This window comes from Condylura cristata, unplaced genomic scaffold (assembly GCF_000260355.1).
Source record: "Condylura cristata isolate star-nosed mole 26May11 unplaced genomic scaffold, ConCri1.0 scaffold00026, whole genome shotgun sequence".
NCBI classification, from domain to species: domain Eukaryota; kingdom Metazoa; phylum Chordata; class Mammalia; order Eulipotyphla; family Talpidae; genus Condylura; species Condylura cristata.
In genome coordinates this window covers 17,406,609-17,424,828 of record NW_004567127.1, presented here as the reverse complement: position 1 = coordinate 17,424,828, position 18,220 = coordinate 17,406,609, and positions in this window count along the sequence as shown.

The following is an 18,220-nucleotide window of genomic DNA, read 5'->3' as shown; positions in this document are numbered from 1 at the left end:
AGGGAGGGCCCGATCAGATTTTATTTTTAAAGGCTTTATTGGGATGTGATTATTGTACAATAAATTTAACGTTAGACATAATTGGATGAATTTCGAAAAATGTACATACTCATTGTGTCTACCACTGGAACATGTACACCATTCTCCCAAAATGCTGTGCAGATAGATCTCTCCATCTCTAGCCATTGTCAAACACAGAGCTGCTTTCTTTCACTGTACTTTTGCTTATTTAAACATTTCACGTAGGCCCTCCTTGGTGGCACAGTGGTTTTGAAGTGCAGCACTGTGAAGCTATCTGCAGCCACACTGCAGCATGTGCTCAATCCCTGCCCTGGGAGCTGACCCACATGTCAGAGCAGACCTCTCCTGACCATCCACTGACTCTCTCAGCAGTGTATTTCAGTACATCTGCCTGTTCTGCTCCTCATTCTGTCCCTGGTGAATCCTCTCACTCCTAACACTCCTGGTCTGTACCCTGGTTCTTGTATGTATAAATGAATTAATCTTTAAAATAAAAATAAAAATTTCATCTAAATTGAATCATAGTGTGCACTCTCTGGCCTAGGCCTTCTTACAGATAGCTTAATGAATGAGACTTACACATGTTTCCCCTGTGTGGTATTTCATTGTGTGAACACTGACACGATTAATGTTCCCACCTACCAATTACAGGTCATTGAGTAGTTTGACTAGTATGAATGAAGCAGCTATGACTGTTCAGATATGTATGTTTGTGTGAATATAATTTTAATTTCTTCTTGATAAAATACCTAGTAATTTAATTACTTGGAATGAATCCTATTGAACTTTTTTTTTTTAATTTATTTATTTGTGCATACAGAACTGGGATACAGGCGAGAGGCTCAGGGGTGGTGAGAGGCTTCACCACAGACAGAGCGGAGACCAGAACTGACAGATCAAGGAAGTACACTGCTGAGAGGAGCAGCGGGCAGGTCAGGAGAGTTCTGCCACGCTATGTGGTCACCCTCCGGGGGCAGGCGGGAATCGAACTCATGTGGAAGTGGCTTTAGCTTCTTAGTGCTGTGCTTTAACCCGCTGCGCCACCAGGGAGGGCCGAATCCTATTGAACTTTTAAAAAATATTTTTATTGAGTTGATATTAGTTTACATTGTAGTTTCTAGAATCAAGGCGTAGGATTCTCCCCTCCCCCGAATCTCCTTTTAAATCAGACTTTAAAATCTATTCGGCATTGAGGACTCTATCTGGTACCTTCACGTACCATTATGTGTTACAATGGCTCTCTTTTCTTCTGGCTGGTGAGACTTGTAAACTTTTCCTGTGTGAACTCTGTGTATTTAGGCCTACCCAGATACCACTGTCTGCGATTCTTCTTTCTTTCTTTGTGGCTGTTTGCACTTAATGAAAAAGTCCTTTACTGGCTAGAGTTTGATGGAATTTCCATATGGCTCTCCAGGGTGGTCTCTACAGTTTTCTCCTGGCTCATATTTCAACCTGCCATTTAACTGACTCTATTTTTTGAATTTGGATCTCCAGTCTCCATTTCTTCAGTTCACTGAAATTCTTGGATTCTCTCTGGGTTTCCTCATTCTTTGGGTGCCTGAAAACTACCTCTGGACAATAAGCTGGTACAATCGTGGGGCTGATTTTATTTACTTCCTAACAGGATCACAGCCCTGTGCTTCCTGTAGTCTAATGCCTTATTGTTTATGGAAGAAGTATAATTCTCTTGACAGTTAAGCTTTATGACAGAAGTATAAATCCATGTGTCAGTTGTTAATTATGATAATTGGGTGGAGAAATGACTTGGATAATATAAGTATTATGTTGGTGAAATAAACATATACCAAGAACTATGAGAGAGCGTTGCATTTCCTAATGAAGGCTGGCTTGTAGGGAAAAGTATATCAAAAACATCCTGGGTCAGAGTGAAATTGAAGTGTTATAATTAATTTTAAAAGTGATGATTCATAATAATAGTTCATAATGAATTTATAATAATATAAGGATATGTTTTATATCTTGTTTGAACCTCATTATGATCTTAGCATTCTTGATGTCCATATTACAGATGTAAAGATCAAGCTTCAAAGATCAGTTACTGCTCCAGAGTCACAAGCTGACAAATAATTGGAACAGTTTAATTAATCAATCAACTCAATACACATGTGTTTACTAAGCATTCAGCCTCTGCCAGTTACTAGGTTAAACTGAATATGTAAAGTTTTACAAGAGCAATTCCTTCCCTCAAAAATATTTACAATGAAACGTTCCCAACAATAAAGGATGCTGGTAGGTTCTTAGAGGACAGAAGTCTATTAAACTTGCAGTGGATGTGAGGAGGAGGTAACATCTATTCAATTTGGGGAATGAGTAGACTTTGGTATAGAAAATGTATTACAGCCAAAATGAGTACCACATCATAGTTCCTCTCAGGTCTTTTTCAATATTCAAATCGTTTTGCTCCTTGTCATACAATAAGAAATTCTCTCAGTTCTAATGGCTTCTAAAACTGGGCTATTGATACAAAATTTAGTTCTTTACCTCATTCTCCCCTTAAAAAATGAAGTGTTCATTTCACTTGGATTTTAATATAGATGACTGGGCTGTCATGTTATAATTTGCTGATAAATTCTTTTTTTTATCCTAAAGACGGTGTTTTCTTTCTTACAGCTCCCTATCCAGTTTTAAATATTTTTATGATCCAACTTCATAAACAATCTTGAGTTCTCTTATGATGTTAGACATAAGAGTAAATGCTGGGGGAGACACAGATATATTAAAATCTATGCCCTTACCATAAATCACTGATAATATAGTAGGCTGACTTAAAGGTCTGTGACTGATTATGCTACAAGTAAACATGTCTGTTAAGAAAAACTCAGCACTGAAAAAGGGAAATAATAGAAAGGTTTAGGAAAAGTTGGAAGTCTTTACAGAGGAGGAGGCTTTTATGAGCTCTGAAAAATAATCAATCTTGATACAGAAAGGGGAAAACATTCCAAGGGTGATAAAATATGTAGATGGGACATAAGTATCTTTGTGTCTTCCCTACTTATGCTGATCCTTAGACCCCAAGATGATAGTATTTGGAGGTGGTTTTTTGGAAGTCAGTCAGTTTTTGAAATGGTGGTGGTAGGACTCCCTTGATGGAATTTCTCTCTTAATAAGAAAAGGAAGAGAATCCAGAAGTCCCTCTCTACACACATGTGGAAGTGCTGTCTTCAAATGACTCACTGGAGAACTAAATCTGGCCAGCACCTTGATCTTGAACTTGCCAGCTTTCAATACTCTGAAAAATAAATGTCTTTTGCCCCAGAGTCTATGGGATATTATTATTGCAATCTGAGCTGGCTAAGAGAAATGGGTTCGTATGGAAATCTGGTAGTGGTAATGCCACATTTCAGAGTCTTGGAAGAAGTTAATAATGTATTTTATATGCAATAGAGACCCACAGAAAATTTCCCGGATGTGGTATGAAGAAAGTGGATTTTAGGAAGATTTCTTTGATTGTAAAATGTATGATATTTGGAATTGGGAGTTGTAATCACAAATATTATGGTTGTCAGAAGGCTACGTATGAATTAGTACAGAATCCTAAATGAGAAAACAAACAAACAAACAAACAAAACCCCAAAAATGTGTGCAAGGGTTGTGGCTGTAGGGAAAGAAGGAAATGTCAGGCTAGCAATGAATGATATTTCCAAAGTGAGGTTGGCAATCATATGGTCATTTGACAACCCAAGATTGTAATTCATAAGAAAGTGAAAGAAAAGAGCAGAACTGTGAAGCGGAATCTGTTTATGAGAACAAAGAAATCTAGGGAAATGAGCATTAGGGGGCATAGAGTGTTGATTGGACATCTGGTTAGGCAGGTATAATGAATGGTTGGAACTGTGCTATTGGAACTTTGGAAAAACACTAGGAATTGCGGAGAAGTATGTGAGGTTACCAGAGGTAAGAACTGAGAGAATAGAAAAGGTCTAAAAAGCACTCAATGACTGTTTCATTGACAGATAATGCGTAACATTCTAGAAATTTCCTTAATTTTGAAAGCTTCATAATATAAAGAAACCCTTCTTTTCTACTAATGATAAGTTATGTGAACTTTTATTCACCTGTTCTAACTTAATGATTAGGTATTTTACATTAAAATTGCTATTCGATACAGGTTAGTGGAAAAGTTAAAAAGTCTCTAATTTAGTCTTTATGAAGTTGTAAAGATACTGAGTCTTACCAGTCTGCCTTTTCTTGTAATAACTAAGATCTTTTTAAAAAAGATTTATTTATTTGTGCATACAGGCCAGAGGTGCAGAGGGGTAGAGGGGCAGGCGGGGTTCAAACTCATGTTGAAGTGGCTTTAGCTTCTTAATGCTGTGCTTTAACTCACTGTGCCACCAGGGAGGACCCCTAATAACTAAGATTTTTAAGATGACTAAATGAGATAACAATAGTGAAGAATATAGAACTTTTCCTATAGTATGGCAAGAGTTCATAATTATACTAGTATTATCATTATCATTTTTATTATTATATATCATAGGGTGGTTAAACAAATATATGTGGCTCACCATGAGACAAGAAAAAATAAGATACCTAGCTTATACTTGATGCTATTAAGGCAAATATGAAAAACCAATAAAAAAGTCACATCAGTAAGAAATCAGTCACAATCACATGAGTCATTTATAGAAGATACTGCACAATTTCCTTTTAGACCTTTTTAAGAAATATCATTGATAATCATCTACTCTTATTATGTGTTAGTCTTCATGGGGTTTCAGCAAGCCCCATACTTTCTGTAAGTTTCATTTATTAAAAGTATAATAATGGGGCCCTCCCTGGTGGCAGCGGGTTAAAGCACTGCACTAAGAAGCTGAAACCACTTTCACATGAGTTAGATTCCCGCCTGCCCTGGAGGTGACCACATGGCATGGCAGACCTCTGCTGACCTGCCCACTGCTCCCTGCAGCAGTGTACTTCCTTGATCTGCCTGTTTTGCTCCCCACTCTGTCTCTGGTGAAGTCTTTTGCCACCCCTGAGTCTCTGGCCTGTACCCCACTTCTGTATGCACAAATAAATCTTTTTTTTTTTAAAGTATAATAATGTCCATTGACCTAGAGTCAATATGTAAGTAATCATATTGCAAATAAAAGTCAGATGTTTTGATATACCATCCATTTGGATGTATAACCCACTGAAGAAATGGCTTTAAACTAAAGAGTGACTCAATTGTCTTTAATTGGGTGCTATTATATAAGACACAGTCTTAGCAAGGAATGTAAATGTAAAATGTATTTCATGAGGTAAACAGGTTTGTACAAGTGTGTTTGTCAATAGGATATTGAGCCTTAGCTCACATATACAAAGCAGAGCAAATGATATTTTTTTTCTAGAGGAAAAGATCTAGCACACATTATGCTCTTGAGTGCTTCTGTGTCATAGAAAATTACTGAGCAAATATTAGTGCAGCTTAGGCTTGGGATGATACACATTAAATGCCCCCCAAAGTATATTCTAATTATCAATCAATAGTTTTCCCACACAAACACGTGCACACACACACATACAGTTTTTGTTTAGAGGTTAAAACAAAATGACATATATAACAACCAAAAGACAGGTTGCCTTCAAAAAGTGATTCATGACACTGGAGAATGTGTAATTGATGTGTGTGGTTGTCTGGATGGTGAAATAACAATGCCATCCATTAGAGAGGAGCGTGCTAACAACTCAGGCAGGGAGGCAGTATGTATTTTATAGGTCATCTGGGTTCCATTTGGATCCACAGGTTGCTATTCCTTCTCCATACTTGAAAGCATTTAATGGATTATTATAAAAGGAAAAAGATGGTATGCAATAATGGTTTAAATTGGAGCTCTGTGTGTATATCACCACTGTGTGACTCCTAAATGAGAGCTTCATTTTAAGAATTCTCATATGGCATGTCTGAAAGTTTGCCAGCGCATGGAGGAATCAAAACAATGAATCCAGCAGCAGGAAGGACACCAAATGGGGAGAAATGGGATGTCTTTCCTCCATTCTTTCTCTTTTTTGGTCTCCATGACTGCATAGAACAAAAGTTCACCACAACAATGAATTGCAGATACTTCTGAAGCTTAGACCACTGCAGTAATTAAACAACAACAACAACAACAACAAAACAGACAATAACGCTGATCAGAAGATGGGAGAAGATGGGGTATAAGGACAAAGCTTGAAGGCACTAAAACACAAGCTGAGGTACAAGACCTTGATAGTAATTGTGAGTGAGAGTGAGAGTTGAGTCAAACAGCAACTCATCTGAAAAACTTTACCTCCTCTTTTCTGAAATTGAGAGAAGCTGCAGGATGGAGACACTTTTCTGCATTATTGGCCATGAGTATAAAAGTTTATTTCTGTTTTTAATGAGTAGTATTTCAGAAATATAATGGAAGATAACTTAATGGGTTTCCCTAGGGAACAACCCAGCACAACAACCTAGCCCAGTTATTCCAGTACAACACACACAATATTTATGAGCACACAAGCACTTCCTGTTTGAAAAAAAAAAAACAAACAATGAGTTTAAATAAACAAAGGCTGTGAAAACCCAAAAGATGACTCAGTAATAAGTTATTATTAAGGTCCTTTAAGCTTATGGTGATGTAGATGCTAAAATAATAGGCAGTCTCTTCAGGTTAATCTTAAAGAGGTTGGTATTTCGAAGAACAAACTTATTTCTAGGCTTTGAAAGTAAATTATGGGGCACAGGAAGGGAAGTTTAGTTTAATTGGAAACATTCTTAGTTAATATATCAACCAGATTCTACCCAAAATATCTTCTTTTAAACTGTGAAGTTGCCACATTGTGTATTTAGCATGACATAGTAGTATGTCAGTGCCTAAGATCAAAACATGGAAAGCTAGTGCTCAATCTTCCATGTACCTTTTTGCTTGTGACTCTCAGTTGAATCTCAGTAGGCGAGCTTACTACTTTCCTTCCTTTAGCTTAATATTCAGTAATGATATTTCTTTCATTCTTCTTAATATTTTATTTATGTATAAAAGCTGGAGTATGGGTCAGAGGGGGTGTGGGGGTAAGAGGATTTGCCAGAAAAAGAGTGGGGAACACAACAGGCATATTGATTGAAATCCAATGCTGGGGGGAGCAGCAGGTAAAGCAGGAAAGGTCTTATGTGCCATGTGGGTCGCCTACCTGGCTGGGGATTGAACTTGTGCTACAGTAGCTTCAGTTAGCTTTATAGTGCTGCACTTTAACCTGCTGCACCACTAGGAAGGGCCAATAATTGATCTTACATTGAACTGAGCGTTTTGGTGCTTGTCCCCAAAGTGGTGAATACAAAGATGAATGGATATAAGATTCTTATCTTCATAGAGTTCAGGGCCTATGGAAGACTGACATTCTAAGCTCAATATTAGGAGTTAACTGATCTTGTTCATAAGATGCTATAGGGGCATAAAAGAGCACTTCATTCATATGTTAGGGTCTTCTAGAAAGCCTATTGAATTCTGTGAGTTAAGTCTTGAAGGTGAGAAAAGATTCACCCAATGGAGAAATGGAAAAGACTTTCAGAGAGAAGAAAGCATAGGACATCTGGACATACCTGCTATGAGAAAGCATGGAGTACACAGGGGACAGTAAGTGGGTCAGAGGATCCAGTCTCCAGGTTGCCTGTGGGAGTGCTTTTAAAAGTGAGGTGAAGTGTGGGACTGAAGAAGCATATGGAGCTTGGGTGTCCAGGTGAGTTGCTAAAACCTCTGTTGTTAATACAGACATCAGGAGGGGTTTGAGGCAGATGATCTGCTTTTTGTTGTGTAAAAGTAACTTTGTCAGCAATTTAAAGGATTGTGGAAGAAGAATAGATTGAGAAGTAGGGCAAGGGAGAAAAGGGAATGAACTGAATGTGGTGGAAAAGGAGAAAGGAACATAGAAGGAATCACCAGTTTCCTATTTTTGTTTTGCAAATTTTCATGTCAGCTTCTCTTTAGAAAGTGTGGTTCCATTCTAACTGGTAATTATTATAAGGAGATGGGAAAGGCCTATCAGTAAACTACTGTTTCAAAACCTTTTTGCTAACTGTCAAACACTCTCTTCCAGTGAGGGTGTACATCCTGCACCATCCGCCTTTATGGGACCATCTGTAAATCAGCACTCATCCTGCACCCCACGCTATGAGAAATCATGGGTCTGTACTGCTCAACATGAGCACAGCTCTCCCTCTCAGTATGTGGCCAGTTACTTGTGTTTTGAAAGAGAAGATATTTGATACACACTCCCTGTGATAGGTTAAGAGGTTGGATGGATTGATGGCTCCGCCATGACCGTTTCGTCTTAAACTGTGTGTTACTTCCTCATTGGAGGAAGTAGTCTACCTTATACAACACTGATTGCTTTATGTGGACACTGTTTAGAATAGAACTATTTAAAACAAGAACTGGAAGCATCTAGAAATTAAGTTTGTTGTTTTTTTTTTTCCCCATGTCATGTTATATAATGCCATGTTTTTGTGTTCTCAGCAAGTTCTGAGGTAGCATCTATTAGCAAATGCATTAATGTCTCTGTGGACAAACTATGAATATTCATTCTAATTGGGATAAACAAAAGACTATGAATAGCTTCCTCTCAATTAAGAAAGGGCTTTCATGTCAACAGAGTTTGAGCCATACTTATTTAAATTCCTAGTTTTTTTTTTTTTTAGAGCTTTGGGGAGATTCAGAGAAAAAGAATCATGGATCTGTATTTCACTCACCTATCTATTAGCCTGAGCAATTTCTGAGTAGCCCAAGAGAAAGGTGTAAAATTAGTCCAATATATGGAAATACCTTTGAATTGAGTATTTTCTTGGGGGTATTAGAGCTACCTATAGTCTGAGAAGCTCTCCTAAACCAAAGCAGAATTTTAAAGTGCAAATATGTAATATATTTTTTAAAGATTTATTTATTTGTGCATACAGAACTGGGATACAGGCCAGAGGCTCAGGGGCGGCAAGAGGCTTCACCAGAGAGAATGGGTGGCAGAACAGGCAGTACACTGCTGAGGGGAGCAGTGGGCAGGTCAGGAGAGGTCTGACACGCCATGTGGTCACCTCTGGGGCAGGTGGAAATCGAACTCGTGCGGAAGTGTCTTTGGCTTCTTAGTGCTGTGCTTTAACCCGCTGTGCCACCAGGGCCTAAATAATGATAATAATTTTACCTAGAAAATAGGTAATAATTCAATTGTTGTAATCCTATCCAACAAACTATAGCAACCTGCATATATGATCATGTTGTTTGGTATTCACATATTATGGGGATATGTGAATAATTATAGGGAATAATTATAGCTAACTCCTAATTATGGATAATTCATTTACCACCCCCAACCCCCATAAAGTTGTCATTAAGGCTAAAGCAAGATCAGAGAGATTCTTTGACTACTGTTCTTGTAGGCACACATCACAGGAATGAGTATTGAAGAGGTACCAGAAAAACGATAGATTGTTGGAGATAAATTGATGAATTGGATAGTAATAAATTAATTATCTCATTAACCATATCTAATTTAATTGCATTGAGCACATTTGAATATATGCATATAAGTGTACTTGTATGGGAGGGAGGATAGGGTTTATACATAATTTTCCCACTTGCTATCCATTGGAATTGCTAGTTTTTAAATTCACTCAGGCTCTTTAAGATCAGATTCCAGAGGTATAATAAATGATATTAGGGATGAATAAAAGTTCTTTGAAATACAGTATATTCTTCTGGCCATGCTATGTCTTTTCATGTGTATAAAAGCTTTTAAATTTACTCTTTTCAGATTTCCTTTCAGATAATGGGGTGTACAGGGAACAAAACAGACACCTACTAGATTATTCCGTAAATTGGAACCTATCTCTCTCATTTTTTTTAATTAGTCTAACCTTTAAAGAAAAAAAAAATCCATCAAAGAATCCATTTATCTGATACTCATGGCATAAAACTCTTATAACATAAAATCTAGGACTTGTATTCCCCCACCACAGTGATGCATTTGAAACTAACACAGAGAAGGTTGAAATATGGCAGCCCCTTCAGAAAGCTCCAGTGACTACCTCGCCAGGCTGTGTCTGTGTTCAGTAGGCAGAGGTTTAAAGGAAACTGAGCTGTGTGTGATTTTCAAATGCCCTTATCTTGAAATATTTCTAGAGATAGACTGAATTGCAAAAAAGCTATCCTATTCATCTTTCTTTACAGTATTGAATGGGTGACAAACAAAATGGAAGTTTCTTTTCCATTTTTGGTTCAATTCTACTGAGGAATTTAAACCTGGTAATTCTGTTTGTTCATGAGATTGGGTAGATCATCTTCAGTGAAAAAAAAAAAAAAATCCGAACTCACAGAATCATAGCAGGTAAAAGGGTAAAATGGAATTGTTTCCAAAGTTTTCAGGAGAAAACCTCTTCTGGGTAGTCATCTTCTCTGCCCCGCATATTCAGAACTGCGAGCTGCCTTGTTAGACAGCTGCTTTACTGGTGATGCCAAAGGCACTAATGAATGAGAGGACAGATTTAACTTTTTTAAGGAATGAGACTATTAAGTTTTGTTCTCCTGTAAGTTAGGGAAACAAAGGATGGAACAATAGGAATAATTAAGAGAGAGAACATAAATTCAAATACTGTGTGAAGTGATCACTCAGTGTTGCTCAGCTGGTTATGGCTCATTTCCTTGTTGCCAATTTTATTCACTACCTTCATTTACTATGTTTGAACCCCCAGAATGATCAGTTTTTTGCCTAATTTCTTTTCTGCTAAAGGTGTGTTTTCAGACATGTCTATTTTTAGACATCTACATCATATTGTTTAAACTATTATAAAGGGACAAGGTCATTAACAAGCACATGAATTGATCAATGTATATCTTGATATTCATTGTCACCCATAACATGGAAAGTTTACAATACCTGCAGGTAATTCTAAATTATTTTTCATAGTTTCAGTCTTTCCTTCTGCCAAGTCAAGGTCAGAGTTTTCACTTGACTTCCTGCACCTTATTGGGAGCTAGAATCATACAGGGTATGTATTCAACAAAACAAAGTCTTGTGATTTGTGTCTACGAGCATAGCAGTCACAGAATCTATGCAGGCTTTGCATGCAGAAGGTACTTAGTAAGTACAATAAATAGTATATTCAACAATAGAGCTTGGATATTATATGTGTTTTACTTGCTCAGGTATTTTCAAACCAAAACATTGTAAGTAAATCCGTACCAGGTCTCTTCACTTACCCTGTGCTGTGGTAACTGAAAATGGAATGAGTAGATTACATGCAAACTCGATAGCAACAATGCCTATCTACACTGAAGCATAGGAATCCCCTCCTTAGAGTTGTATGCCTGAGTTGTGTGTATCTAATGTTTATCAACTGTGCAAGTAAACACAGTGCTGACTAAATGTATACAGGTTTGTACACATCAGCTAGATCTGCAATTAGTTCCCTAGTCATTCAGAATGATGGTTCACAAACATTAATGTATAGAAGAATAACCTAGTGTGCTTGCTAGAACTACCCCCTGCACTTTAGGCCTCACCTAAGCACATACTAGGACCCATGGCAGAAATTCTGATTCATTGGGATCTGCAGCCACCTAAAATTTGCATTTTAATAGACATCTCGAGCTAAATCTGGTATAGTTTTTCCCTGAATAATATTCTGTGAAACATGGCCTTAGAACTCACATGCTACAAATAGTCATTTTCTCTTTTATCCTTTCTAAAGAGTTTTTCATATTTATATTTGAATGTCTGTGAACATGTGAATAGTACAAATACAAGCAACAAAGGTATGAGAAGGGTCTGGAATGGAAAAAAATAAATCACCCTTACCAAAAAGGACATGTGGCGAGATCCAAGTCTAAGCCGTTTACATGGAGGTTTTTGCTTTTTTTTTTAATGAAAGACTATTTACCCTACTTCAGGGATTTTAAAATTACTGATGCCATATTTTGAAAGTGGATGGCGGCACACACTGTCTACCAAAAAGAGATACTGTATTGGTTTTGCTTTCCTTGGGGGACATGCACTTCACTTTCCCTCTCTTTGCTTGGGGATGGGCAATAATCTTGTTTGTGATTTAATAAAAACTGCCCTCATATCAAAGTGTTAGAGAATGTAATCATGCATTTCGCTTGATTCACTCATTAGTTTTTCACCTGAGAGCCTCGGGTTCTGTAATTCCCAAGGTGAAAGAGCAATGTTTCTTTCTGTTTTTCCACCCCCTGCCCCTTCTTTTCCAGAAAGCTCAGAGTTTTATCTGCTCAATCTGACTCAAAAGGAGCATTTCCTGTAAGATGTATTGCAAGATTATTTTTGCAGCTTTGATAGAGTCCTTTAACCCTTACTCCCTTGCTAGATTCCTTTAATCCGTACTCCCCTTTTCCTTCTCTGATGACTCCCTCCCTTGTCCACCTCCTCACTATAGAAACTATACTTGAAAGAAATACCAAAAGATAAAAAAAAAAACCATGAATTCAACAATAGATTATTTGCTTTCTTATCATCAGTGAGTTTGCACCAGATGGAACCTAGGACCTTGTAGCTGTTTGCTTCTGTTTATCATTAGTACAGTTTTGCCCGTGCCTGCCTGCTATGTCAAACATCAGAAGTCTTTGCAGCCTTCCTGAGCAGATGAAGAAAATATCCACCAAAAATTATTCCTCACTGCAGAATTACTTAAAAACAAACAAACAAACAAACAAACAAAAAACAAAGGGGAATTCAAAATTGGGGGTAAGTAAAGCTGTTCATTAATGACTTTTTTTTCTAATTTTCAATATTGATGTTAAAATTTAAAGATCCTGCACAAAACACTAATACATTTCTACAAGTAGCAACAAGCTGAGGAAACAAAGATGACAAAGGCAATTTTAAACAATAGTTTTTTTTTTTTTAAAGATTTATTTATTTGTACATACAGAACTGGGGTACAGGCCAGAAGCTCAGGGGCGGCGAGAGGCTTCACCAGAGACAGAGTGGGGAACAGAACAGGCAGATCGACGAAGTACACTGCTGAGGGGAGCAGCGGGCGGGTCAGGAGAGGTCTGCCACGCCATGTGGTCACCTCCAGGGCAGGCGGGAATCGAACTCATGCGGAAGCGGTTTTAGATTTTCAGTGCTGTGCTTTAACCCGCTGTGCCACCAGGGAGGGCCCATTAAACAATAGTTTTTTTAAGGTTATAAACAATACATGTTTAATATATATGTTTAAATATGCATATATGTGTGTATTTGTATCCATGAATATGTATGCAATACACGTTAAATATATATGTTTCAATATCTACATATGTGCATGTGTGTATATGTGCATATACACACATCTAAACATTTAACACATATTCATGTGTATGTGTATATATATTTGTGTGTGTGTGTGTGTGTGTGTGTATGTGTATATTCAACTGTTCTATGTAATTACAAAGGTTTTGCATCCTGGAAAGAGAGGCTGTGAGATTTTCCACATCACTTACTCTATAATGAGAATAAATGTGCAAACTAAATTTTTGCTCTATTTTATTTTATTAGGATGCCCATCTTTGAACTGCCTATGTTCATTGTATCTTTGATCGCTAGAAAATCTGTCTGTATCCAAGAAATATACAGGGCAAAGATAGTAATTTAATGACAGTAATACAATTTTATTATTAAGTTAGATTGTTTGCCAGAGACCTATAGAAGTCCAGCACCACATTTCATTTTACTAAATCTTATGTCACTAATAAATTATCTAACCTTCCAGAATTAACCATTCTCAGTAATTTTTACATAGCACTTTAATTAATTGGGGTAGTTATTCACAGTTCCATTATAGGTGCAAAGGAACTGAGGTTCACAAAACTGTAGGGGAGAAAACAATGTTTCTTCACATGCTAATGTTCAGTGATAGGATCATGCAAATGTAACTGACAACAGGAAGATCAATAGTAGCCAAAGCAGTTTATTAATATGTGCAACCCTCATACATACAGGAGAACTTATTTAGAGAATAACTCAGAGGCACTGTCAGCTTTTATATACCATCTCAGTAGGTTAAGAAGAAGCAGAAACAGATTTAGGAAAAACCAAAAGATTATTTTGCAAAGATATATTGGTTTTCAAGAGATCAAGCGATAAGAAAGTTTGTGATCATGTTTGTCTATACATGAAGAAAGTATTTTCTCTCTCCTTCAGATTTATGGAATGTCCCTATAGAAAAGATCTGAAATAGGTTTTATACTGATTTTCCCTTGTGGGAGATCTATCCCTTGAAGTGAGATTTATGGCAACCTTGTTTCCCAGAAGTTGGCTGCTCTTAGCCACACATGGGAGAAGCCTTTTTCTATTCTTCCTCCTGCCATGTCTCTCTGTCTCCATCCCTCCCCTCCTTCCCTTTTCTGGGCAACTATTTAGTCTCAAATATTTTCAGTTTAAAACAATTTTTATGCCAAAATACCATGAATCAAGGGTGACATACTTTGTTCCTCCTTAGAAGTGAAGTGGTTTGTCTGAAACTAAAAACAAATTTGCAACATAAGTCATAAGTAGTATTCTGACTTCCAGCCCCAAATTCTTTACACTTCATAAATATCAAACAAGCTCAGTTAAAGGGAAGGGAAAAGAGTTGTTCTTCAAAGTGGACAGTTATCTGCATAATTTATTCTTTTAAGAATGTTTTCTTGTTGGCTCCTAGTTCAGCAAAACTTTTGCCACTTACAATGTTCATGACCAGGGCAATGTAGTGAGCAAACACTTCCTTGTGGTTAAGAAGTAAGCCAGGAAGCACCATCACACTATGGATACATATCATCATTCATAAGCTGGTGAACAAAAGATTCAAAATGATGCAGGAGCTGGATTGTGAATGTTGCTTAATCTATTGCCTATCATGCTGCAGTGCATTCCTGTGTTTGTCATCAGCTATTGTTTCTTCTTAGCATGCTGTTCTCACAAACATGCAGTTGGATAATAGATGACTTTTCTTTTTTTAAAGATTTATTTATTTGTGCATACAGAACTGGGGTACAGGCCAGAGGCTCAGGGGCGGTGAGAGGTTTCACCAGAGACAGAGCGGGGAGCAGAACAGGCAGATCGATGAAGTACACTGATGAGGGGAGCAGTGGGCGGGTCAGGAGAGGTCTGCCGCGCCATGTGGTCACCTCCGGGACAGGCAGGAATTGAACTCATGCGGAAGTGGCTTTTTAGCTTCTTAGTGCTGTGCTTTAACCCACTGTGCCACCAGGGAGGGCCTAGATGACCTTTCTTATGCCTTTAGTGAGCTGGTCTTTCTCAGTGATGTCTACGTGACCACTCTACCTATGGGTGCTATGTTGGTGGGAATGGTGTGTTAGCATATAGGTGAATCCTGTGTGTCTGAATCATATACAGATTTATTTTATCATAATAAAAATTAGAAATAAAATTCCAATTTCCATTTGACTCTCAGTCCTCGCTCCTTTCATCTATATTGTTTTCCATATTAGTAGTGATCATGTAGCATGCTACGTATGCTAATTTTTTAAATGATTTTTCTTTTATTTCCTTTTATATAGAAGAACTGGGGTGTAGGCCACAGGTGCAGGTGAGTGAGTAGATTCACTGTAGACATAATAGGGAACAGAACGGGGTGAGTGACAAGGCAGGAGAGGTCTGCTGTGCCAAATATGAGTTAGCTCCCTTGCCTGGGACCAGACTCAGGCCACAGGGGTGACATTGTTGAGACTTAATCCCTAGGCCACCAGGGAGGTGAAAATGTTTTTCTTAATGTCTTTTTCTAAGAGATAAGCTAAATGCGAAAAGGATTGTTGCTTTTTACTATTTATCACTGCTTTCTAAGTACCATAAGTGCTCAATAAATATTTTGTTGAATTAGTCAATTCATGAATGAAGAAGTTGTGAATGTGACAGTTCTATAAAAATCAATTGTTCGAAAGATTAAGGCCGTCTGTACATAATACACAAGTGATGCTTATGATGACAATTATAAAGCATATGAATGTTTAATAGGTTTTAAAGGTTTTTTTTTAAATAAAAATGTTTATTGGCATTCAATTTATCACTTCCTTACTACAATGGAACATATCCTTTGACACACTGACAATGTGATACAATGAACTATGAATTGAAATAAAAGACAGAATAGCCTTCAAATTTGTACACTAGTGGTTTTGTAAATAATTGACCTTGGGAATATTTTCCTTTCTCTTTTTTTCCTGAATTGTCTGGCTCCCCTTTTCTTTTTCTTTGTCAGGAAAACTTTGGGGGTATTGTCACCTCACTTCCTTTCATTCCTTTGGTTGACCCAATAATAAGCTGACATGAGTGAGAGGAGCAAGAGAAAACACAAATTTAGTTTCAATGTGCATGAAGGTCCGTAAGATATGAAACCTAGTGAATAACCAAATGCCAGTTTATATCACAATTAGACAAAGAAGCAACAATTGAATGAAGAGCAGATAGGACAAAAAAAAATCATTGAAAGTGTTGATTTAGACCCTCATTTAGTGAGTTAAACAGTACTTGTTCATATAGCTTCTCATCCCTGTCTCTAATGATAAGGGTATCTGTCCATCTCTCTAGGGAGGATGCCTTTTACATAGAAATTTATTTCCTACTTTTTATGAGGGCCAAAGAAGTTTCTGATTTGAAGATAAAAGGAGATTTAGGGTATCATCCATTCACTGACTGTGCCTTTATTTCAAAATAATCAATGTGCTTTTGGCACACTTTGGGGTGGTTTGATCTGGGACCGACGTCTTTCTAACCTATTCAATTGTAAAAGACTATATATATTGCTTACAAACACCTATAGAGTTCAATAAAATTATAGATTATTATATCAGTACATCAATAGACAGATAAATCGGTGCAAATAAATTTTAAGAGGAGTGGAAATAGAAAGTTAAGATAAGCTAGACAAGAGAGCAGCTCACTGCATAGAAGTTAGATCTGACAGTCCTGTTCCAAGCTTGGATGTGTCACCAAATTCAGAAATGTGTTCAGTTATATACTGTATTTTGGTTAAAAGCAGACCCTACCTTAACATTTGTGGATCCCAAGGCAAGATTACACATGGGTGCTTACATTCTGTGTTCAACTTTTAACATGAAAACCAATTCAGCATTATGCCTTATACTTTGACAATGTATACATTCAGAATGACAAAAAAACAAAAAAACAAAAAATGCCACTTCTGTAACTATCACTCATCATCTATCTGCTTATATTCTTAAGAGCAGTGTGACAATTTTACAAAATGTCCAAGACACCAGATGCAACATTTGTGACTACCCTGTTAATTCATACATTCCTCAAAAACATCCATTGAAACATGAAGAGAAGGAAGAACAAGATCTCTGTACTACTAGGAAATACTACTTTATTGTACAAGAGTCTATTATCTGTATTCAAGGATCACAGGTCTCACTTTGCCTATGCTGAGTAGTGGATTATGAGTGACAAAGACACAGGATATTCTTTTAAGAAATTTAATTTTGTGTGTTGAAATATGTGGGTCTTACTAAAGAGTCAGAGGTCAGGAGTCTCTTGCTACATTGAAAGATCCTGCTTGCTTACAGATAACATCTCAGGAAAGATTAGAGAGATACTCTGCTTTGTCATTAAGAAGACACCTTGAGTGTTACCTTCTGGTGTTACCCCATTTAATCACTCTAATAACCTGGTAGATTCAGGGTCAGTATTTCTAGGGTAAAGTCTAGGAATATGTGGTGTTAAGCATCATTACGGGTGATTCTGATACTTGCTAATGTCATGATAGACAACACTCTCTGTTGTTGCTGTATAATAATTCAGTAGTTACTTTGATCTAGAGTTTTTTTCTGATTCAGATATTATAGCTAATAATATTACTCCTGAAGTATTAGGACTTTAAATATGTTCAAACAAGAAGTGTGTGCAACAAAGAGCAGGTGTTTCACAAAGGCTAGTGGAATTTGTACATCTGAAGTCTGTGCATCTCATTAGATTTTAGGATTTGGATTATTTATGTTTCACTTTTTCATTCAGAGATTGATGAAAATTACTTTTAAACTCTTATTTACAGCATTTAGTTGCAGATGATTTTTTCTTTCTGAAAAGTTATAGTAAAAGTAAAGAATTCTGATAATACATTTTATATGTAGCCTTGTCATTGAATCCCAGTTCCTCATTCAAGCCTTTCTATACATATAACAGCATAATTTAATCTGATTTTAATATGTTCCATAAAAATGTTTTTATTATAAAT